We start from the raw sequence: 24,250 nt of genomic DNA, 5'->3' as shown, positions 1-24,250 counted from the left end.
TCTCAGGAATACAATCAAGAATGCAGTTCAATTCCAGTTTCCCCAGCAAGCTTAAAACACAGGTCAAAATGCTTTTGAAGTTAAATTTCGCTTCTACGTTGTGCGGTTCAAAAGATAGACGTTTTTGTGAAGGTAGGTTTTCAGAAATAAAGTCAAGATTTCAGAATGACAGTTGGCGCTTTACAGATTTAAAATCAACAGGATGAACACAGGATTCTATAATGCAGTTCTGGATAGGTTGAAATAAATTGAAGAGGATTACTTTAAACTAAGAGATTGGTGCTGTACAGTTCTAGACTAGATACTCACTCCTAATTTTGGAATGGAATGCGCCTCGTCAAAGATCTGGTCAATGGTTTGGCTTCACTCTCGCCACTGGACAGGTCTCAGGCCCTCTGGGTTCTGCTCTCAGCACTGCACGGTGGTCTGGGTCTCTGGAATTGGATCTGACAGGTCTTAATACAGCACTGCTCTCAGGGTCTGGGTTCTAGCACAGGGTTCATGGCTAGAATAGCAAAACAGCTCAGCCAGGCTGTTGGATTTTGAGATGCCCCTTGGAAGTGTAGGGGTTAGAATCAGGTTGCTAGATTCTACAGGCCTGCGGAGAAGAATTCAGCTTTTGGTTTAGGCCTCTCTGCTTCAAGGTTCTAGAGTTTGGGTTCTAGAGTTCTGGTCTCTGGATCTGTCTAGAGTCTTCCGGCAGAGTGCTTCGCAAGGAATCGGTTGAAGAGTGGAAAGAGTGTGTCCTATTTGTCCTAAGCAGTCTCTTTTTATGTGTTTTCAAAGTGGGTGTGGATGCTGATTCTACATGCCCAACCCCCTAAGGATTTGATAGGTTATAGAATCTCCTGTCCCCTGACTGGAGAAAATGATCAGCGTGTCATGAGGTGTCGTCATGATGCTGGTTATATTGCTTAGCTGAATTCCCTCCCCTCTGCTTTTTCATGGAAAATCAATTTTTCCCAAAAAACATATTTCCCAGATACACAGGTTGTTCATAAAACATACACACATCACAAATTGCATCTCTGTTCAAGTCCCATGTTCCTACGATCTTTGGTTCAGAAATGACAACTTATTCGCAATTTTGGTGGGTTTTTCAATATTGGTTCTGCACCAAATTTTACACAGACATACACACCCTCTCTGAGCATATTACTGTAAGTTCTTATATTATAGCAAAAACACTACAGCTGCAATATTAATACATCCCAGAGTTTGGTCTCAGAACATCGCACAACGTCCAGCTTAGTCTTAAATTGTGAGTGAATTTTTCATTGTCACAATCTCAGTTATACATTTTTTTCAGCTTGTTAGAATATTATAGAACCATTTTCCTTAAACATATATTTGGTGCAATGTTAAATCCACATCCCAGTCTGGTCCGCCCCAGAGCTGGGTGATTCAGATGGTCACATGGCCTGCCTCTCCCAGAGCAGTTGTTGACAAGGCACACCCAAATTAGCTTTTTCTATTCAGTTGAAAGACTCTATTGTCTCTTTCCTCCTGCCAGCAGGGGAAATCGCCTCCTCTCAACAGTTCTAATTAACATGTCCATGCAATATCCTCTCCTGTTGGTAGGCAGGCCAGGTGTGAAGGGTTCCCAGGGACAGAAGGCCTCTTGAAGTTGTAATTAAATAAGATTCCTTCTAGTCAATTGCAACTTAGTTCCTTGTAAAAAAAATACATTTTATGAACTTAAAATAAGCAATATATCTTTAAATGGTCTTTTTCAACATGAAATCATTGTGTAGCACTCTATATGGCATTTTGATGGAATTCTCTTCTTTGGCATATTTAGCTTCTGAAACACAGCTCTCCTGTCAGAATTTTGAATCGCCAGCACCTGTCGGAGGCGAGCAATGGTACTACACCCATTATTGACAGCTGTCTTTACATCAGTATCTTTAAAATGAGATTTAGCTTGATAGCATATGATTCTTGCTGACATTGTATTGATGTGGATTCTTGCAGTATAATTATGTGGAACGCCCAACAAGGAGGTTGGATCTTTTTAGGTGGTTTGTGAGCCATGATTTTAGCAATTTTTGACAATCAAGAAACGGATTCCCACACAGCTCTGTGTTGCTTTTGGCAATCGGCATTGCTTTTTCCAAGTGGTTTCAGGCTGCTTTGTGGATGGCCCAATGGTGGTTTTAGGCAGTGATCTCCTGTGCTCACTAAGATGTGCAAAAGTGGATGGCAGCCGATCTTTCAGATTTTTACTGCGCCTTTTTGGATGGTTTTGAGCGAGCAGCATTTTTTCCAGTGGCCATTCTGATGTTTCTGCTGCCTGCAATGCAGAGTACTGTTGCAGGGCTTGGATGAGTGGGTCGGTGCATCCCACAGCTGTTCTCTATCAGAAAAAACTCTGCCTTTTATGCCCAGGGCTTACTCCACAAGAGGTACTGGAGCCAATCTGGTTTTCATTGCAAATGTCCCTTTAGACAGTATTTGCAAGGCAGCCACATGGAGCTCTATATATACTTTCACTCAGCACTACTGCATTGGCTCCTGTTCAGCCTCCGCCACCCCGCTCCGGCCACTCAACCGATTGTTCAGGCGTTCTGTACCACCCTCCGGCTCCAGTCTCCACACCCCAGCCTTCGGCGCCCAGAACCTCTCCACCAGTGCCGGACCAACAGGACCCTCAGGTGGACACAGATGGGGAGGAGGAGGAGGACCCTGACACACCGTCATCAGCCAAGGCCTTCCATGAACATCTTGCGGGGCTGGCAGAGTACTTGGGCCTTCCTCAAACCAAGGTCGAGCAACCATCAGATGGGGGTCCTCGTCGAAGTCTTCACGCTACATCCCGATGCAGAAGGACGTAGTCGCCTTAGCCAGAAAGGGCTGGCTCAAGCCCCACTCGGTCCAGCCGGTCAATCGATGCCTGGATGCCAAGTACAGGCAGATGAAGGGGGGATACACTCTTGCCATCGGCCCACTCTTAGCCACACCCTTCGGTGATCGCTGCGACCTCCGTCCTCGGCCACCTCCTCCGCGGCGCGGTATTTCAACGCATCTCTGCATCTCAGTCAGCTAACACGGATGCCATGCTGGCAGCCTTTAACCAGAGGCTTTGGCGGTTAATTGCTGATTTCCTCCCAGAGCTTCCGGCGCAGAGCCAATCACGATTCAAGGCAGAACTGGCAGAGGCCAAGATGGTGGCACAAGACAGCATGGAGTCCACCGTGGCCCACATTGCCATCTCTGGCCGGGCCATCTGCATTGTCACGGACATGAGAAGAACAGCTTGGCTCTGTGCTACTAAATTCAACCCGGATGTCCTGGAACGCATCTTAGACCTTCCATTCGAAGGGGGTGACCTCTTCCACTCCACCACAGACGAGGAGCTGGACAAAGAGAAAAACAGCTCACAAACGGCCAAGTCTTTATCCATCCTTATAAAGACCACACCAAAACGTACACCCAGTCACAGCAGCACTCGGACAAGGGGCGTACATACAGAGATTTCTGAGGCTTCCAAGGGCGTAGGTCCAGACAGCCTTACCATTCGGCGACCCCACATTGGCACCAGCAACAAAAAGGTGGGGGAGTAAGGGCTTTTCCCATTCCCCCTCCTCCGCAATAGCCTCAGAGGTAAAGAAGGCTTGACACGCCCCTCTGGGTCCACGTGTCTCCAGTTGGGGGGCAGGGTTGCTCTCCGTGCACAGTTCTGGTGGCAGAATTTTGCGGACCTCTGGATCCTCTCTGTAGTATGCATGGGGTACCGCCTACCCATCCCAGCCTCTCCTCCCTCTTCCTCTCCGCTCCCACAGGTTGGGACAGCAACTCTTTTGGCAGAGATCCGGTCACTCGTCAAGAGTCAGGCAGTGGCAGAAGTCCCAGCCTCCCAGCGAGACGTGGGCTTCTACACCAGGATTTTCACCATTCTGAAGAAGAACCAGGCGGGCCCGAGAGTTGTGCTAGACCTTTCCACCCTCAACCTCTCCTTACCTCTACAAAAATTCAAGATGGTTATGCCAGCTTTAATAGCGGAGACATTGTGCAATGGAGACTGGATGTGCTCCCTGGATCTGAAGGACGCATACTTGCATGTTCCGATTTTGCAGCCTCATTGTTCTTTTTTACGATTCCGGATCATGGGCTACCATTTCCAATACAAGGTGCCTCCCTTTGGCCTCAACTCGGCCCTCGTGGTCTTTACCAGACTGAATACAGTGGCGGCCCTCCTCAGGGCTCAGGGCCACCATATCTATCAGGACCTCAACTGGCTAGTCAGGGCTTCATCTCTGGAAGCGGTGTACCGCACCTCTCACGCCCTCATGAACACACTTCACGGCCTGGGCTTCTCGTTCAATCTCAAGAAGTAGCAGCTGCAGCCTAGGCATACTCTGACCTTCTTGGGGCTCATTTGGGACACGGGCTCCGAGAGTTTTTCCTTCGGAGGACAAGATCACGGCCATCAAAAGGGCCACTGCGCCCTTCCTCAGCAGAGTAGTGACATCGGCCTAGTGATGCCAACACCTACTGGGCTCATGGCAGCGGTGCTATTGGCCATCCCTCTCACAAGACTTGGGATGAGGAGGATACAGCTGCACTTCACGGCATCATGGAATCAGGAGGGGGGCTCTCAGGCCGAGATGATCAACGTTCCTCCTTCTCTTTACCCAGACCTCACATGGTGGTCCAGGGACTGCATACTGCGGAGGGGCAAGCCCTTCCGGCAGCCTACCCCACAGGTCACCATCACTACAGACTCCTCTCTCGAGGGATGGGGGGGCCACTCTGGACAACCACTGTGTTAATGGCACCTGGACCCGGCAGGAGTACCACATCAATTGGTTGGAACTGGAAGCGATCTGGCTAGCGCTCAGAGCGTTCCTTACGGTTACACTTGTGTATAGGTGCATTATAAATGCCATATCATATCATAATCGAGGGCAAGGTCATCCCTATTCAGACAGACAACTCGACCAGCATGTTCTGTGTCAACAAGCAGGGAGGTACCAAGTCCCCACCACTGTGCAGACTGGCAGTCAGCATGTGGGAGTGGTCCCTGGAGAACAAAATCTACCTCTGGGCCTTCCACCTTCCGATGGAATCCAACCAGGAGGCAGACAGGCTGAGCAGACTGGGAGCGGACAATTGCGAGTGGCAACTAAACAACCTTGTACTGCAGGAGATCTTCAGCAGATGAGGACACCTCCAGTGGACCTCTTTGCCACCTGGGACAACAGGAAGGGCCAACAGTTCACCTCCTGGCAGGGGCAGGTCCCTGGCTCCCTGGGCGAAGAAATTTCAGTTTCAGTGTAACGGCATGACCGCATACGCCTTCCCGCCCACGCCGCTGATACACAGGGTGATATGCAAGATCAAGGAGTCTTGCCAACTCAGTGTCATTCTAATAGCTCCATGGTGGCCAGCCAGGCCATGGTTCTTGGAGCTGCTCAGCCTCTCGGACAAACCTCCCATTTGGCTTCTGACGGGTCCAGCCCATCTTCTGGCGCTGCAGTGGGGCAGGTTAATTCACCCCGCGCCACAGAAACTAGCTCTCAACGCATGGTTCCTGAGCAGGTCACGCTAGGGCACCTCAGCCTGTCCCATGTTAATCTAGAGATCATACAGGGAGCTAGGAGCAAAGCTATTATGACCCAGTATACGAGCAGGTGGACCAGGTTTTGCCACTGGGCAGACTCTAAGGGCCTCAACGCTCTTGCATGTACATTGGACGACGTGCTCTCCTTCTCGGTGCACCCCACCCACTATGGCGTGCAGGTAGACAGTTGCCGCACTTACTTGGCAGCCATTGGGGCCTACAGAAAGTCAGAGGAAGAAGTCTTCTCCTCTTCCAACCCGATTGTCAAGAAGTTATAACGGGTCTGACCAGACTCTACCCGCCCATCAAGAGGCCACACCCTGTGTGGCACCTAAATATAATGTTGGGTGCCCTGGTGCACAAACCATTTGAGCCAATGGCGCCTGCGGACATCATGCTGGTCACCATTAAGACGGCCTTGCTAGTCGGCCTCACCTCGGCTCGCAGGATAAGCTAAATCCAGGCGCTGGTCGCCTCAGAGCCCTATAATATATTTCACAGGGATAACACCCAGCATTCCTACCTAAGGTGCTTTCTACATTCCATCTGAATGAGGAAATGGTGCTACTTATGTTTTTTGCTGAGCCCAAGGACGAGACACAGAGGTCTGCACTGCCTGGATGTCAGGCGTGCCCTGAAATTCTACTTAGGACCAAGGGCTTCCGCAAGTCGGATGCACTTTTTGTCACCTTAGGCGGATCAAGACCGGAATATCAGGCCTCCAAGGCCTCCATAGCCCGTTGGATGGTCTCGGCCATCAAGGAAGCTTACGAGTGACAGTATAAGCCACTGCCGGCCAGCATGCATGCCCACGCGGTCAGAGCCAAGGCAACGACCATTGCATTCCAGCGGCATGTTCGTTGGCAAGTCATAAGCAGGGGGGCCACATGGGCCACTCCTTCGGCTTTCTGCAAGCACTACTGTTTGGATGCTGGCTCTAGATCAGATGCGGCTTTCGGACAGGCGGTTCTTAGAAACCCATTTGCTTAAGGGGGGTCTCCTCTCCACCCTGGGGCTACACTCGGTTGTAATCGCCCATGCAGTGAGGAAAGGGGATGGGACGTAAGAGTAATTATAAATTACTCACCGTAGTGACTAACATTCTTAGTCCTTAGTCCCATTTCCTCCATACGTCCCACCAACCTCCCCCCTAATAAAACTGGTGTCATTAGGCAATGTTAATCTATTGTTGACGCGTCTATGGGGACCGAGGTGTGGCGCCAGAGGGCGGAGTCAGGGTAGCGCATGCTTCCAGGGCCTCACCCGCGCCTCTAAATTTAAAGGCAGAGGTTTTTTCTGGTGAAAAATGTTCTGTCTCCCGTCCCTTGGAAGGGACGCCCATACAGTATGGAGGAAAGGGGACTAAGGACTACGGTGAGTAACTTATATGTTACGAGAGTGGAGAGATGCCACTAACTTTTGTTCCAATACTTTTCTGAAACTTCTCATCAGACATGCTGGAAATGATCGGGCAAAGATTTTGATACAAATGACTGAGATTGACCAATTTTATTTTGTGTTCTAAGTAAGTGAATAAGCCAAGAAAATAAAAAGCAACATGGAAAACATTTTAAAAGCACATGAGGATTAAATCAAGTTTAGGAAACAACGCAGATTCTTGCGTGACAAAGAGGATTACGAGAATGGTCATGTCTACACCTTTGCACGCAGGTACGACCACTTGAGGCAGAAACCGAAAATAGAGACTGTCGCACCTTTAAGCTATAATGAAAACACCTCCGATCCAATTGGTTTTACATCAAAATCAGATGTCACAGAGAGAAAAAATGATGAACCATGTGTATACCTTAATGTTTTAGAAGAAATTAGGCTACTCTGGCAGAGCAAACAAAAAAACATGGGGCAAATTTCACCTCAAGAGAACATGGGAGAGGAGTAACGAGAAAACGAGGGGGCAGTGGGTACAACCAACAATCCCCCAGGAAGATCCTTCCACTCTGGCAAATTAGCAGTACCATCATGGCAGAAGCAAGTAAACCACAAGTCATTAATCTATCTGATCATATTCTAACAGATGAACAAATAAAGTGCTGAATTTGGGGCTTAATTTGTGTCCCCTAGCCAGGTTTGATTATGTGCAAACAAGAATTGGTCAGATTTATGCGCAAGCTGCATCTCAAAACATTCTTTGCCACTAATACATACAAAAACCTGATGCCGGCACGTGAAGGTCATACAGACAGTACTATAGGAGAATTAAACGCCCTCTCCACATTAATACACATGGAAAAAGACGGGCAGGTGGAACCTACTGAAGTGTCGGTTAATTTTTAGGAGTTTGGCATCAATGTAGAATGGCCATCTATGAATAAACTTAAATGTAAATCTAAATTCAATCCCACAAGTACTTCAGGCAGTAACATCGAGCCTTTCAAAATCTAGTGATAGACGATTTCAAGATCATAAATAAAAGTAGCAGATTTCAATACAAAGACAATCTGTCTAAAAAACACAAAAAGGTGCTCATCATCAAACCTGTGGATAAAGGCTGCAACATTGTGGTGATGCATAGAAATTATTACATTAAGGAGACCTATAAACAACTACATGATACTAGATGTTATGAAAAATTGACTAGCAATCCCATCGAAGAACTAGAAGTAAAAGTCCAGACCTTTATCCACGAATGGGAGCAGCTAGGCATTTTGGATGAGGATAATGTCAAGTCTTTCTGCATCAAGCATTCAATTACACCAACCATATATTTCCTCCCAGAAATCCACAAGAAACTGACTAGACCACGGGGAAGGCCCATTGTGACACTCACTTGGTCTCTCTTGGAAAACATCTCCAAATTTGTGGACAAAGTTTTATTTCCATGTATGTCATCTTTATCATTGTACCTAAGAGACACTACAGACTTTATGTCAAAAATGAACAAATTCCCTTGGGAGCCTACTTGCATCTTGGCGACTCTGGATGTGGGATCTCTGTATACCTCCAAACACCACACATTTGGAACGAGAGCCTGTGAATTGTTTCTCAACAGGTCATTGAATTACTTGAAACATACAAATATGATTCTGGGCATGATTGATCTTTGTCTCAATAATAACACTTTTCTTTTCAATAACACATTTTTTCGCCAAATCCAAGGTACAGCCATGGTCACTTCATTTGCCCCTTCCTATGCCAACTTGACCATGGGGTACTGGGAAAAATTCAAAGTATGGTCAGACAAAAATGAGGTCCACACACAGAATATAGTTCTGCTATTGCTGCATTATATCGCTGATCTCTTCATCATTTGGAATGTAAGTGAGAAAGGATGGGTTGTGTTTGTCAAAGAACTTAACATAAATGACTGTAACCTGAAATTTACGGAAACCCACAGCTTAAATTCCATAGCGTTTCTAGATGTCGATCAAAATAGTGGATGAACAGGTCGATTTGCGAGCTGTACAGGAAACCGATGGGTTCTAATGCCCCACTTCACGCCCCTAGTGGCCATCCAAAAAATCTCATATAGAGTATACCCTATGGAGAATTTATTTACGAAGAAACTGTACTAACATTCAAGACTTCAATACAGCTAGCAAGATCACTGCATAGGGTTTTCAAAAACAGCAATATCACAAAAAGGTCGTTGAAAGGGCATACATGAAAGCATGATCATTGAATAGACATGTTTTGCTAACAAATTAGCCATCCAACACCATCAGTGAGACTGATGAAGATGTTACATGACTAATTCTCACGTTTGGAACCCATGCACAACCCATTCAGCATATAATTAACAAATATTTGAAAATATTAAGAACAGACAAAGATCTTGGTGGGACACTTAAGGAACAGCCAGCCATCGCCTTTCGTAAACGCAGCTCCATTAAAGACACCTTGGTAAATAGCTTCATGAAATCAGAAAATCAGAATGAAGGAAAACAATTGGCTGAACACCAGTGGAGAAGGCTTTTTCAAATGTATTTGCTGCAAAATTTGCAACTATTACCTTAACTGCAGTACATACAACCACCCAGTACTGGGATACCACATTAACATCAAGGGGAAAATCACATGCAGATCTGAATGTATTTGTCCTCTTATGCCCTTGTAAAAATCCAAGGGGATATAATCTAGATGAAGAACTGTACATGTTTCTGGGAGTGGAGTACATTCCTCATCCATTGTATCTCTCAAATGGATAATTGGTCCTTTGCCTTATATTCACACACATATCAACGAATAGGATGTGTGAATATGACTGTCCCCTGTATTGGATATAGGAATAGGACCAATTCATGTGTACTCGATTACTTCTTTCGCAAATATCCAAAATATGACATTTTATATATTTTAAATTGCTAACTTTCATTTTGTTTTATGTCTCCAAATATCCGATTCTCATCACATACTTGGTATAGTGAAATATTTTTTCAGTTAAGAATATTTTGTTCCCCTATTACGGAACATATATGGTTTGTGTGTTATCTTTTTGCAGGTGTTTTTTCCTGATCTTAACTGTTCCAGTTAAGGATAGGGTACACGTCTCACCTCACCAGCCATTTCTTCAGCCTATTAGATGCCTACTGTTTCTATAGTTAGGATTTATGTAGTAAACATGACCTAATCCTCCTTTAAATATGACTTGTATAACCAGCCTAATTCATATGGAAACTCCTTAACAAAAAGTCGATGATACTAGCAGTTTATTACCAACTGACACCTAGCTTACTGTCAGACAGAATGTACCATAGGGATCCAATAGGTTGCATAAATAGTCCTACCATACAAACGGCATACAACCATTATCTATAATTGCCATGTTTCATACCTGAGAATGGGGATAAACAGTCACAATTTGTTAATTAGTTACCTACGACTTCAAGGCATTTCTCCCAGTGTTTCACTCCTCATTTTACAAGCCAAGGCAACATGGCTGAAATGCTTTGGTGAGGTGCAAATCCCCTTTTCACTAATTCACTTTTTTAAGAATGAAGTGCACACTGGGTGTCATTGTGATGAAGCCATGGGTTTGTTGCGAAACTCGGCAACTGCCGTGTATCTGCTGGCACACACCCAAATGGGAGGATAATTTTTTAACTAAATCATTCTTTTTTCAATAAACATTGAATTACCTTTTAAACTTTCTGCACTTTTGGCTTCTTATCTTTGGATCCGTCAAGTGAGTGTTTCAATAAACATTGAATTACCTTTTAAACTTTCTGCACTTTTGGCTTCTTATCTTTGGATCCGTCAAGTGAGTGCTGCTCAAACTCATGGTGCTTCTGCATTGAACATTTGGGATATATATATAACATGGCCACGGTAGTGGCCATGTAGTTATGGTAAAGTTGCTGTTTCCATAGGAAGAGCACTTTTTGGGCGGCTTATAACTCCGCTCCCCCTGGACGAATCCTAACCAAACTTTGCAAAAATAAAGTATATTGGCCACTATGAATTATTTTGCAAAGTTCGGTGATGTTTGGTCCATGGGGGGGAAAGTTATAGAGGGGTCCCAAAATATATTTTTTTCCCATAGACTGGGGGAAAAACTTTGGGCACGGCTACAGGTCAAACCGCTGGACGGATTTTCATGAAATTTGCGGCAGGTGTAGGGGCTTGGTCCAGAATACGTGCTTTTGTAAATTTGGTGACAATCCGTTCAGTATTTTTCTTTAAAACGACCAAAAAGTATGTTTAAAAATATTAGTGATATCTATGTCTGCTACGCGGTCACACTTCCCTGTTCGCTCCGCGGACAAGTTAATGATTGGCTAATGGGCTTGCGTCATGACCGCGGACATGCAACGTCTCTGCCGATTGGCTGCTGCGAGACGTGTTCTGCGTCAGATTGTTGGCTGCGCCCGACATCTTGGATCCGTCGATAGCGGTGCAACAACCAGCGTACACATGCTATATTTATAAAACTCTTTTGCTGTGTCACAGAGCGTTGGGACAGGCTCAGACAGTAAGACATGGGTGATCAATGCTTTTGTTTTGGGGGTCGGTCTTCACAATGTATTTTCTATGGCCACCTTCAACGCACAGAAAATGAGGGTTTTAATAACAGTAGCATTTCAGTCCATGCAGTGCACAGTAAACTTGTTACTGTTGTAAGGAGGCGCGTAGTGGTAGCGAACATTGAAATTGACAACATGCCATAATTGCAATACTTTTTCCTATGGGTAGTATTATATTCATTAGTATGCCGCCATGGGTGTGGCATGCTACAGTGGTTGTGGCCAGGGCTTACAGTCTTGGATGCATGGCAGTCGGCCAAAGGCCTTACTTTCAAGACTGTAGGCCCTGGCCACAACCACCGCAGCATGTCACACCCATGGATACACCCGTAGTATTGCGTATCGATTACTAAGTTGTGGGGAGTGTGTGCAGTCTTGGGTGCATGGCTAAAGGCCATGCACCCAACAACAAAGTTGTAAGTAGTGGACGTGCAAGCCACTGCACACCCATCCCATGTAATATCTATGGATATGCAGCTAGGAGTGAAGCCTCTGGCCAGAAGCAGTGAAGGATACCACACTTATAGGAAAACCCCCACTACCACACATCACTGAGGTGGTTGTGGGGAGACCCTGCACTCTTGGGTGCATGACCAAAGGCCATACACCCAATAACAAAGTTAGAACCTCTTCATGATGTATTTTCTATGGCCACCTTGGACACACATCACAGCTATTGGCACACTTGTACTATGCAACATCATTAAGATGGTTGTGGCGAGGGCGTAGCTCCCAAAACCAACTTTGTATATAGTGAAATGAGAAGGCACAATGGTTTTGATATGCTGTGGTGTTTCGAGTATTGACTGTATGCCCAAAGGCCATGCACCCAAGACTGAAGTTATAAGCAGTGGAGTTATAAGTGAAAATGGGAGTGGTGTAATGCGCTAGTTGTGTGCACCCCCTAATGTCTTGGCTGCATGGCTGCAGACGATGGTCCCAACAGTACATTTATAAGTAGCTAATTTACAAGGACCATGGTTTTGATATGCAGCAATGGTTGTGGCTAGGAAGTATACTCTTTGTACTTTGGTCGTAAGGCGTAGGTCATAGATTAGACACTGAAGATGCAAGGGCCAGCCTCCATCCACTGCAGCATATTACTACCATAGATTAGACGTGTAGATTTGCATGTGTAGAAAATGACTGCCAATATACTTACTCCTTACTTTGTTCAGAATCCACATATATTTTTTAAATGCTTTTCGTACTACGCGGAAGTATCTCTTTTTTAATTTCTGTGGTAAAAGAAAAAGGTATGTTAGTCTTTGCATTTTTTGAAAACTTACATTGCATAATACAGTTTACTTTTTTTTTACCCTCATATTTAGTTTACAAACCAGTGTTGTTTGTTGCCTTCCGGCCAATTTTTAAGTTAGATACCTGTAGGCGTATTGTAACTGCATTTGTTCCTATAGATCTGTGATATTCATTTATTTGTGTCATTGTTATATACTGTTTCCTTCATCTTTCAGATTAATGTTATGTTTGTTGCCTTCCTTCCAATTTTTAACAGTTAGATACCTGTAGGCGTATTCTAACTGTTTGTAGTCTTTCACATAATTTTTTGGCAATCTTGAAGTACACATTATTTATAAAATTTCGGCTTTAAGAAGATTCAATACGCATTTGTAAGATTAGCTGGCAATCTTTGCTTTAGAGTAATGGTGCTATCATTACATTCAAACCTTCAACATTTCTTTTTAATGTATGCAGTGTAGTGACCTGCATTGGTTGTAGTTCCTGCATGGTAGCTTATACCTATTGTTGTAAAGGTTTTCTTTCCAAGTGACACTTGACCGTGGGTTAATCCAGTCAGTTTGCAGTTTTTGGTACCATCTGCATTATAACGTAGAAGCATAAGTATTATGTAGGCAGTATGTGATTGTATCAGTAAGGTGGAGCGATTGTCTGAATTGCAAATAGTACATAATCTGCCATGGTTTGCATTCTGTAGAAGTTGCTGAAATGGAATGCTTTCATCATTTGGTATGGAAACATACACAAATCGCTCATTTGGGATTTCTTCCTGTATCACATTGCTACAGAGAGTGCATGTATGTTTCCATATGATATGATATGGCATTTGTAACGCGCCTATACACAAGTGTTTCAAGGCGCGACGAGGCAGGGAGGGGGGAACAAAGGGAAGACAGACAACGATCCTACTAGGCCAGGTGTCATTCAGACCGCGCAAGTGCAGGGGTAGGTGGAAGGGAAAAGTGCAAGGGGAAGGGGAGGGGGGAAGTGCAGTACAAGTAAGTAGAATAAAGTAAATAAATAGGGCCAGCTGGTGGCAAGTGCAAGGTAAGTGCAGACAAGTGCTGGGAAAGGGGGGGCTGTAGGGATACAGAGACAGTCCCTCAGTGCAGGGGTTGCCAGGGAGGCAGTGCAAGAGGAGAGTGGCTGGGCCCAGGACCGAGGTCGGTGAGAGTGGCCCAGTTGCAGATTCGGTGCAGATTCAGTCGAGAGTTTAGCAGGGGAGAGGGAGAGAGAAAGCAGAAGCAAAGAGGAAGGTTTTGAGGTGCTTCCGGAACCGGAGATGGTTCTCCTCAAGTTTCAGGGAGGCAGGAAGGCTGTTCCAGAGGGAGGCCCCTGCCACGGCGAGAGATCTACCCCCAGCTCGTTGCTTCGAGAAGCGGCTGACCCTGAGGTAGTTGGAGATGGATGAGCGAAGGGCTCGGGAAGGAAGATATTTAGGAAGAGAGAGTTGAATGTATTTAGGCCCCAGGCCCCAGAAGGCCTTGTGGACAATGCAGAGGGTTTTGAACTTAATCCTCGCAGCCACTGGGAGCCAGTGTAGAGATTTCAGTCCTGGAGAGATACGGTCCATGGGCTTGAGGCCAAGGACAAGTCTCGCAGTTCTGTTCTGGATGAGTTGCAGGGGGCGGAGAGTGGAGGCAGGCAGATTAAGATAGAGGCTGTTACAGTAGTCCAGCTTCGAGAGAACCAGGGCTCGGGAGACAGTGAGCTTCTGGGGGAAGGAGAAGAAGGGAAGAATACCTCTGAGGAGGTGCAGCTGGTAGTGTGACTTCTTAGAGACGTCAGATATATGAGGAGAGAAGGAGAGTGTGGAGTCGAAGATGACCCCGAGGTTTTTTGCCTTGCAGGTAGGAGCAGGAGGAGGGCCAAGCGAGGCTGGCCAGAGAGCTACAGGGAAGGAGGGAGTGGGTGTGCCGATGAGTAGAATCTCAGTCTTACTAGCATTAAGGCAGAGGTCATTGGCGGCACACCATTCCTGGATGGCAGACAGACAGTCAGAGATGAGGGAAGGAGAGGAGGAGGCCGAGGGTAGCCTGAAAATGAGCTGGGTGTCGTCAGCATAGCACTGAAAGTAGGGGCAGAGAGCGGCGATGCGGTGGGCAAGGAGTGCCAGATACTGGTTGAACAGCCAGGGAGAGAGATTAGATCCCTGGGGAACACCACAGGTGGAGAAAAAGATGTCAGAGAGGAAGGACCCAAGTTGGACCTGGGAGGGTCGATTGGAAAGGAAAGAGGTCAGCCACGCCAGAGCCTGACCAGTGATACCCAGGTTATCACGGAGACGGTTGAGCAGGATGGCATGGTTGACAGTGTCAAGGCAGAAGAGAGATCGAGCAGAATGAGAACGCACGGAGTGTTGGAGTCGAGGTTCAAGAGCAGGTCCTCACGGATGTATGTACGAAATCTGGAAGATTTCATTTATAGGTATTCTTTTGTTTTCCAATACTAATAGTACATTAGAAATTCTTGTGGATCTTCTTGTGCGTTCAGAGTGAATCTCACCATTCCATCACAGTCGTCCAATTCTTGCCGTATTCCATGAACACTGTGTCGTCAGGATTGCTTGTTGCATTTCTATGAAGCACTAACATTTGCAAACACAATTGGTCTGTACTGGGCAAGTAAATATTGCTAAGAATTGGTGGCAATTGAAATAGAATATTCATTGCTACATTTGCATAGCAACTTATCCCACTAAATTTGACTACAGCTAGTTCTGTATCTGAGTCCATTTTTGGCACTTTCTGTTCCTTCTTTGCCGATGGCCCTGGTTTACATTCCCTAATAGGTTCTTCTTTATTTGTGGTAATTGCTGAAACTTTAGCTTCTTTTCTTTGAGGAATTTGGTGTTGGATTCTGTTGCATTTCTGTTTAATTTAGTTTTTTTACCACGTTTTTCTTTATCTGGAACAGGATATTGTTTCAGATGAGGGGTGTACAGTGAACGCAGTCTATTGTATTCTACAATGCAAGGAATATCAGCTTTCACTTTACTTGCATCAAAGTTCATTAGCGATAGACTGTCAAGTGTACATAAGCGTGATAATGCTACGTAGCTCATGCCTTCTTTAACTCTTTAAGTGCCATGGGTATTCCCCCCCAGTGCCAGGGCCTTTTTTGGTGATTTCGATATGTGGCCTTTCAATGGCTTGTAACTTTTTTGTTACATGAGATATCTCGGCCAAATTTGGCTCCTTTTTCTAGGTTGCTGCAGGGGGGTGGTAGAAAATAAGCAAAAAGGGCGAATTTTTTTTTTTTCTTTCAAAAAATACCAATACAATGATGTACAAAGAAGCCTGTGGTTTTTTCCTTGTGAGAGCTAGGAACAAATGGTTTGCTGTGCTGAGTTCCCCAATTTCGTGGCTTTCAGGAACAGGTTGAGTGGAAACGAAAACAATTTATTTTGATGTGGTTATCAACTGTTTTGTGAGAGGTAGGCAATTTTGGCCATTTTTGCCAATTGGACATGCATGGACGGAATGGGAGAAAAGGGTAGGAAAGCCGAATTGGAGGACATAAAGGCATATATTTCTGAAAAGTAGACAAAATTCCAAGTTTAGGAAGGGGTGATTTGCATAGGTCAGGCAAACACTAGGTAGGGGAAAATGCCATAGATTGGGGGAAAAGTGGGAAAATGACCGAAAAAAAAGATGTGTTGGACATGGTTGGCTTGGTACGGCAATGCCTTCTATGAATTTTGAGAAAAGCAATACTCCGCTACATTCCCCTGACTTGCAGTTAGGAAAGCACACACTTTTTGTAGTGTTTTACAAAACAAGCAATACCACAAGCCAAACACTGAACCATGGTACACAGGTGTTTTACGCTCACGGCCTGAACAGATGCACTTTGCATGTGTAAATCGGGAAAACCAATGTGGTGAGGAACGGCAAGCACACATTTTTTGAAAGAGCACAGGCAGACCCTTTCAAGGGTAGGTGACTTGTGCAGGTTACAAAAGTGTATGGTGCCTAAAGCAGCGACTAAATGTAGGTCACATTTGGGAAACGAAAGGGTTGTTTGACAAAGGGCACCAGCAAATGGGTCAAAACGTTATGAAAACCACACAAACACAACAAATGTTATACCTTCCCGCATTCCCACAGGTGTGCCGATGAAAACGGTACCTCACATGCGTGGGTGTACCTACCTGGGCACCAAGGGGAAAGCCTAAAACACAAGTAACCCCAAGTCTGTTTTCACACCTGAATTTCACACTTTCTCCAGACAAGCGCAACATAAAGATATGGGCCTCGGGTGTCCAAGCCACCGAGGAAAACAGGGTACCCCATGCATTTCCGAAAAGATGACACCCGTGGGAATCCGCAGAGGTATGATTTGCGCACATCGGTCCAGAATTTATTACCCAGACACCCCCGCAAATTCCAAAATGTGGGGGAAAAAAAATGCATTTTCCGCACATTTCACTCGGCTCACCCATCGAAACACGCCGCCAACAACACATGCCCTACCGTCCCGCGTTCCCACAGGTGTCCCGATGAAAACGGTACTTCACATGTGTGGATGCACCTACCTGGGCGCCAAGGGGAAAGCCTAAAACACAGGTAACCCCAAGTCTGTTTCCATACCTGAATTTCACACTTTCTCCGCACACCATTCTCCGCAAGCCACCAAGGAAATCGGGGAACCCCATGCATTTCCAAAAAGAGGACACCCGTGGGAATCCACAGAGGTATGATTTACACGAAGCGGCCCAGGATTTATTACCCAGAACCCCAGACAAAGTGAACATTGTATTTTTTCCCCACCAAATATCACACTTTGTCGGGGATTGTGGCTAATAAAAACTGGGGCAATTTGCGCAAGGCAGACCTCTGTGGATTCCCACGGGTGTCCTCTTTTGGGAAATGCATGGGGTTCCCTGTTTTCTTTGCTGGCTTCGACACACTAGGCCCAAATCTGCAGGTTGCCCACATGAACAAAGTGTGCTGTGGCGAAAGGCTTGGGGTTACCAGCGGGTTACCCTTTTCCTTTTGCACCCCCGGTAGGTGCACCCAGACTTGTGAGGTACCTTTTTCGTCGGGACACCTGTGGGAATGCGAGAAGGTATGACATCAGTTGATGGCGACGTGTTTTGGGGAGTGGACACAGGGAAATGTCTCTGAAATTGGCTGGAAATTAAGACAATTCTCAGACATTTCGCTCTGGCCACCCACCAAAACACACCACCAACAACACATGGCCTACCTTCCCGCATCCCCACACGTGTCCCGATGAAAACGATCATCACGATAAACATATGGGAGTGGGCTCTAGTGAACAGCTTGCACTTATCGGCAATCCACCTCCCGGGGGATTCCAACCTAGAGGCAGACAGGCTCAGCCGGCTGGGCTTGGACAACTATGAATGGCAGTTGAAAGAGGAGGTCCTAAAGGGGATCTTCACCAGGCGGGGTCATCCTCAGGTGGACCTCTTCTCCACCAGTACCAACAGGAGATGCCCCCACTTAGCCTCCTGGCTGGGGCAAGGCAGGGGTTTGTTAGGCGACGCGATGCAGATCCCGTGGAACATGAACGCGTACGCCCCCACTCCCCTGGTGCTCTTGATCATCTGCAGGGTCAGGGAGTCATGGGGCCTTCGTCTCATCCTGATAGCGCCATGTTGGCCCGCAAGACCCTGGTTCTCGGAACTTCTCAGTCTGTTGGCTCTTCCCCCGGTGGGCCCAGCACGCCTACTCTCCAGCAGGGGGGCACAGTGGTTCACCCCGCCTTACGGAAGTTGGCTCTCGCATCGTGGTTCCTGAGCAGGTTACCCTAAAATATCTACACCTGTCACAGGCTAACCTGGCTATCATACAAGGGGCAAGGAGTGAGTTTACCAGGAGCCAATACAAAAGCAAGTGGACCAGGTTCTGTCACTGGGCAGAATCAAAGGAAATTGATCCCTTAACCTGCTAGCTCGATTACATCCTAACCGTTTCAGCGCACCTCGTCCTTTCAGGGGTGCAAATGCCACACGTATCTGGCGGCCATTGGGGCCCACAAGAACTCGGACGAGGAGCTCTTTTTATCCTCGAATCCGGTTAAGAGGCACTTGGCAGGTCTGACCAGACTGTATCCACCTTTCAAGAAACCACACCCGGTTTGGCGCATAAAGCATTTCAACCTATGGCGTCTGTGGAGCTCAGGCCAGTTACCGTCAAAACGGCCATGCTAGTGGGCCTTACCTCGGCACGCCGAATCAACAAAATCCAAGCGCTGGTGGCTTCAGAGCCATAATTACTTAATTTCACAAGGACAAGGTGTTACTCAGGACACACCCCGCATTTCTAACTAAGGTTGTCTCCTCTTTTCACCTGAACGAGAAGATAGGGTCTGTGAAGAATGTTAGTAATACTAAGGAAGAGACTCGGAGGGTACCGCACTGTCTCGATGTCAGGCGTGCGCTAAGATTTTACCTGGACAGATCCAAGAACTTCCGTAAATCAGACTCCCTCATGATCACCTTTGGGGAACAAAATCATGCTGTCAGGCCTCCAAGGCTTTCATAGCAAGGTGGATGGTTATGGCCATCAAGGAGACATACGAGGGGCAGCATAAGCCATTGCCTGCAAACATGCATGCCCACTCCATCAGAGCTAAAGCCACGGCAGTAGCTTTCCAAAGACCTGTTCCGTGGCAGGATATCAGAAAGCCGGCTACGTAGGCTACTCCCTCAGCCTTCTGCAAGCAGTACTGCTTGGATGCCAGCACCAGGTCGGACGCGGCTTTTGGCCAGGCAGTGTTGAACTTGTTTTCTTAAGAGGGCATCTCTCCACCCTGTGGCTACATTCAGTTTTAACCTATCGAATTTGGACACCATGCACTCCAAATGTGTGATGTTATTTTGGTAAAAATGAATTTAGATCAATGTCAAGACTGGTTTGAGGTGCAGAGGAGAAAAGAAACAGCCCTGGCATATGGGGTGTCCATACAATAGAACACAAGTAAGTTCCCAGTTGGGGAACTCCTGTCCCCTGCACACTATCAATGGCTAGAGTAGCCCAGTCATTTTAGAATAGTAGAAGTAGGTATTTAGTAAAGGTAAATATTACAATTAAAGTCACTGTCTTCTTTAAGGGTCTATCGGTCATATATGACCCTGAGTACACCATTCACATATCTGTTGATACCTTTTTCTTAATTCATGTAAGAAGCAACTTGAATAACAAAATGCCTCTTGTAAAATACATTTATTGTTCGTACTCTTAGGACTTTATTCTTTGGTTTTTGTTTCTGTGACTTTCTTTGAAAGCATGTACCGTGTATTAATATGGGGATTCAACTAAAATAAATGACAGAAATCAGGACTGTCTACAGTGTGGGAATCTCTTTTGGTTCTTTGTCCAAAAGAGGCTGGTGGCAGATAATGTATTTATTCAGGAGCAGAAAAACAGCTAGATGGCCTAAAAAAAAAATAATAATAATAAAAAAATGTAAAAATTGAACATATGTCCCATAAGACCTGGGTAACGGGGAAAACTAAAACAAAAGACTGATCAAAGTGTGTAAAGTTAGAAAGTCTGGTGGATAGAGAGGATAACCATCTTGAACAGAAGAAATGTTTTAGACCTCTTTCATTGTATCCCAAACCTTAGACAAATTTGCTGAGACGAGCAGCTGTGAGTCTTCAGTTACTGGGCTTCCATTTGCCATCAGTAATCTATGATGGCCCAGAGAAATACAGTGCTAAAAGTGGAAAAGGGGGTTCACAACATTCAGAACTTGGGACAGGCAAGGAAAATGAAAAGCCAAAGTGTAGGGAGGGGAAGGCTGAAGTTAATTGCTGCATAGCCCAGCCACTAAATAGTACGACAATGAACGGGTTTGTAGAGTAAGAAACATGCAAGCAACACAACAAGCACAGTCTCATCATGACAGTGTCTTACCAAGGAAGCTTTGGTCAGGAGTGAATATTAGAGATTCCAAAGGAAAAAGTCACAAATGTAACAGAGATCGACTCCTGGACCTGGCTGCCTGGTGCTCTGTTGGTGGTCAAACCACAGTAACTGCATCCAGGAAAGGGCTCCAAACATCTAACTTTGGCATCATGGAACACCTGAGGCTTCTCCCACTTGCTAGAAAGAGGAGATGTAAAGCTGGAGGAATTTCACTTGATATGCCTCCAAGAGACGCAACTACACCTCAAACCGAGCATGGACCTTTTTTTCAGTCCTTCTAAACCCTGCATATTGTGGCCTAAAGGGTAGATCGGTATCCGGACTCCTCATGGCAATTAAAAATGGAAATGACCTAGAAGTGATCAGTGTGGAAATCTCAAGTTTATATATACAGCAAGTGGTGTTGCGTTGGGGCCCACCTTCTGGTACACTGGGGGGAAAAAAAACCAAATTTAACTATCATTAACCTCTATTTGAATCAGACGGCAGTGACAGAGGTCGACGTTATTAAAAAAGTTAGATTTGATCAATGAAGCATGTAACATGGAAGGAAACAGATCCATCAAAGTATGTGGATACTTGAACATCACATGCCTAAATAAGCGGAATGAAATTCATCTGGATGAGACTGCCAACCTAAGGCCATTTGAAAGAAGAAGCCTGGCATGGGCCACCTTAATGGAGTCTAGAGACCTACATATTTTGAACGCCCATATAGAGGGAGACAAACCGGGACGTCGGACATAGTCCCATGGTGATCAATCTGCAACAATTGACTATATATTTGTATCAAGAGACCTGCTAAACAACGACTTCATAACCTGTTGAGAAAGTGTTGGCTAGGAGGGGTAGAAAGGGTGAATATAACGATTAATGCCATTGTGCAGGTAGTAAATGGGGGTAATTGCCTCAAAATGCCAAAAAAGAATGTTTAGAGCTTGATAGCTCAGTATTCACTGTGGGTGAACTTTTGGAAGGTGACTATTGGTAAAAATCTTAGATTATACCACCATCCTGCAAAGCGTTATGGTCCAAAGACGGGGCCAAGGAGGCGGGTTGTTTAGACACAGTCATGTGTATGACAGAACAGTAGTAGAAAAGAGGAGGGAAATTAGGAGAGATCTCTGATGGTTAAACAAACCCTCTGACATCCCTGGCTTCTATCATTGCTGCCAACAATATAAAACACCTTCATAAAAACTGGCTCCAGTGGTATAAGGCGACTATGATTCAGCAAAATGCAGACGACCTGCTGAGGGCCATCTTGACATGCCACAGATGGCCCTTCCAACAACAAGCATCTCTGAGATGACCTGGGTAGATCATTTTAAAAATAAGTTACTCACCGTAGTGACTAACGTACTCCTAGTCCACAGTCCTCTTTCCTCCATACTGTATGTGCGTCCCTCGCTAGGGAGGGGAGGCAGAACATTTTTCTCCAGAGAAATCATCTTCCCCTTTAAATTTAGATGCGCGTGGGGGCATGGCCCTGGAAGCATTCGCTCCCCTGACTCCACCCACCAGCACCACTCCTCAGCCCCCTTTGAAGTGACGACAATCTTAACATTGCCTAATGACACCAGTTCTATTAGGGGGAGGACGGTGGGATGTATGAAGGAAAGGAGACTATTGACTAGAAGTATGTTTGTCACTACGGTGAGTAACTTATAATTACTCCTACGTCCCATCCCCTTTCCTCCATACTGTATTAAAACTGAATGTAGCACACAAGTAAGTTCCCAGTTGGGGAACTCCCGTCCCCTGCACACTATCAATGGCTAGAGTAGCCCAGTAATTTTAGAATAGTAGAAGTAGGTATTTAGTAAAGGTAAATATTACAATTAAAGTCACTGTCTTCTTTAAGGGTCTATCGGTCAGATATGACCCGGAGTACACCATTCACAAAGTCTTTTTGTTCTTTTTCAAAGATGATTTATTCCAAATATAAATGCCCAACGCGTTTCAAGATACAATCTCTTCATCAGGGGCTGTGCGCTGAATACATTTTCATTTTCATTTTTCATATATCTACAAATATTCAACAAAAAAGTACAAATTAGTAAATGTAAATTATCCCAAAGAAAGGTTGTAGCTTATCGTGTTAATATTCTAACCAATTTCAAATTGTGCAGTCAGAGAAACAGATGCAATCATCTTCCATAAAACCCAATCTGGTTTCTTGTTGGTAAGAACAATTAGAGAGACATAACACATATAGATATTTTTACCATTATTAAGTCATCATTTTCAATTTCAAATATGGTTCATCCTTGTGAGAACAGTAAAGGAATTATTGACAAAAATCAGCCTAAAACACATGTAAATCGAGATAATCAAACGGGCAGACATTGTTATAAAAAAGCGTACCATATGTTGATAAGGAAGTATTCCTAAGAAGTAAATAGCAAATGAGCCGTCTGCCAATTGAAATGGCTTTTCTGCTCCTGAATATATACATTATCTGCCACCAGCCTCTTTTGGACAAAGAACCAAAAGAGATTCCCACACTGTAGACAGTCCTGATTTCTGTCATTTATTTTAGTTGAATCCCCATATTAATATACGGTATATGCTTTCAAAGAAAGTCACAGAAACAAAAACCAAAGAATAAAGTCCTAAGAGTACGAACAATAAATGTATTTTACAAGAGGCATTTTGTTGTTCAAGTTGCTTCTTACATGAATTAAGAAAAAGGTATCAACAGAAGAAAAAGGACATACAACATCACATTCATCATATTCATCATATATACAAATAACAGTTTGGGTAGTTTTCAATAACTTAGTTTAATGAAAATATCCTAACAGGAAACAAATTGTTCCTGTGAATTGGGTCTTACCAGGGTGTATACAAAATTACCCTGGTAGGTAGACACAGTCACTCAGTCAGCCTCTTTTGGGCCAGCATTTTGAACATTTGAGAGCTCCTGGTCGAACCAAACTCGGCTTCGCTGTCGACTCTGCCTTCAATTGCAGACAAAGTTATCATCTTAAGTATAGGTCCTTTAGTGTCCACAAGCTTTGGAGTTTCTGATTGATGGTCCTCCTATAAGTATGCAGGTTTCTGTGTGAAAAGGAATTTTAAGTCTGCAGCATACCCTTTTTCTGCCAATGTTTGGAACTTTAATACCTGCTGCGCTACATCATAAAAACGCATTTGCGTAAGGAGAAAATTGGCAAGGAAAAGGTGTTAATTCTTAATTGGATAAATTAAATACCAGTGACAATATATGGGTATATTATATATGAAAAAGCATTGTGATTTAAAATTGGGTTACCTTTTGGGGATGCTTGTATATTCAGATTGTGTTGTACTGCTTACTATTTCAACTTTCAATTTATGCTGTAAGAAATGAATAAAGTGTGAGCTATTGAATCAGAGTGTTATCATTATTCAGTTAATGTAATGTATTACATTAATTGTTTTACATTCTGATTTTAGTAGTACAATATTTAGATGATGATCTCATGAAGGATGGCAATTGAGTTTGGTGAAGCAAAGTATTCTTAATTTTAAATTTGTTTCACCTCGTGATGTCCTAA

The 24,250-nt window shown here is 44.9% G+C and overlaps 1 protein-coding gene across 5 annotated transcripts in view; it reads left to right on the top strand.

Moving 5' to 3' along the window:
• CEP192 (centrosomal protein 192) overlaps positions 1-24,250 on the top strand; it is a 2,773,731-nt gene that overhangs the window by 2,036,380 nt on the left and 713,101 nt on the right. The gene's annotated exons all lie outside the window — the stretch shown is intronic.

The sequence above is a fragment of the Ambystoma mexicanum genome, chromosome 5q (genome assembly GCF_040938575.1).
Source record: "Ambystoma mexicanum isolate Mex_15411 chromosome 5q, UKY_AmexF1_1, whole genome shotgun sequence".
Taxonomy (NCBI): Eukaryota; Metazoa; Chordata; class Amphibia; order Caudata; family Ambystomatidae; genus Ambystoma; species Ambystoma mexicanum.
Note: the sequence above shows the minus strand (reverse complement) of the source record. Positions and strands in the feature narration are given on the sequence as shown.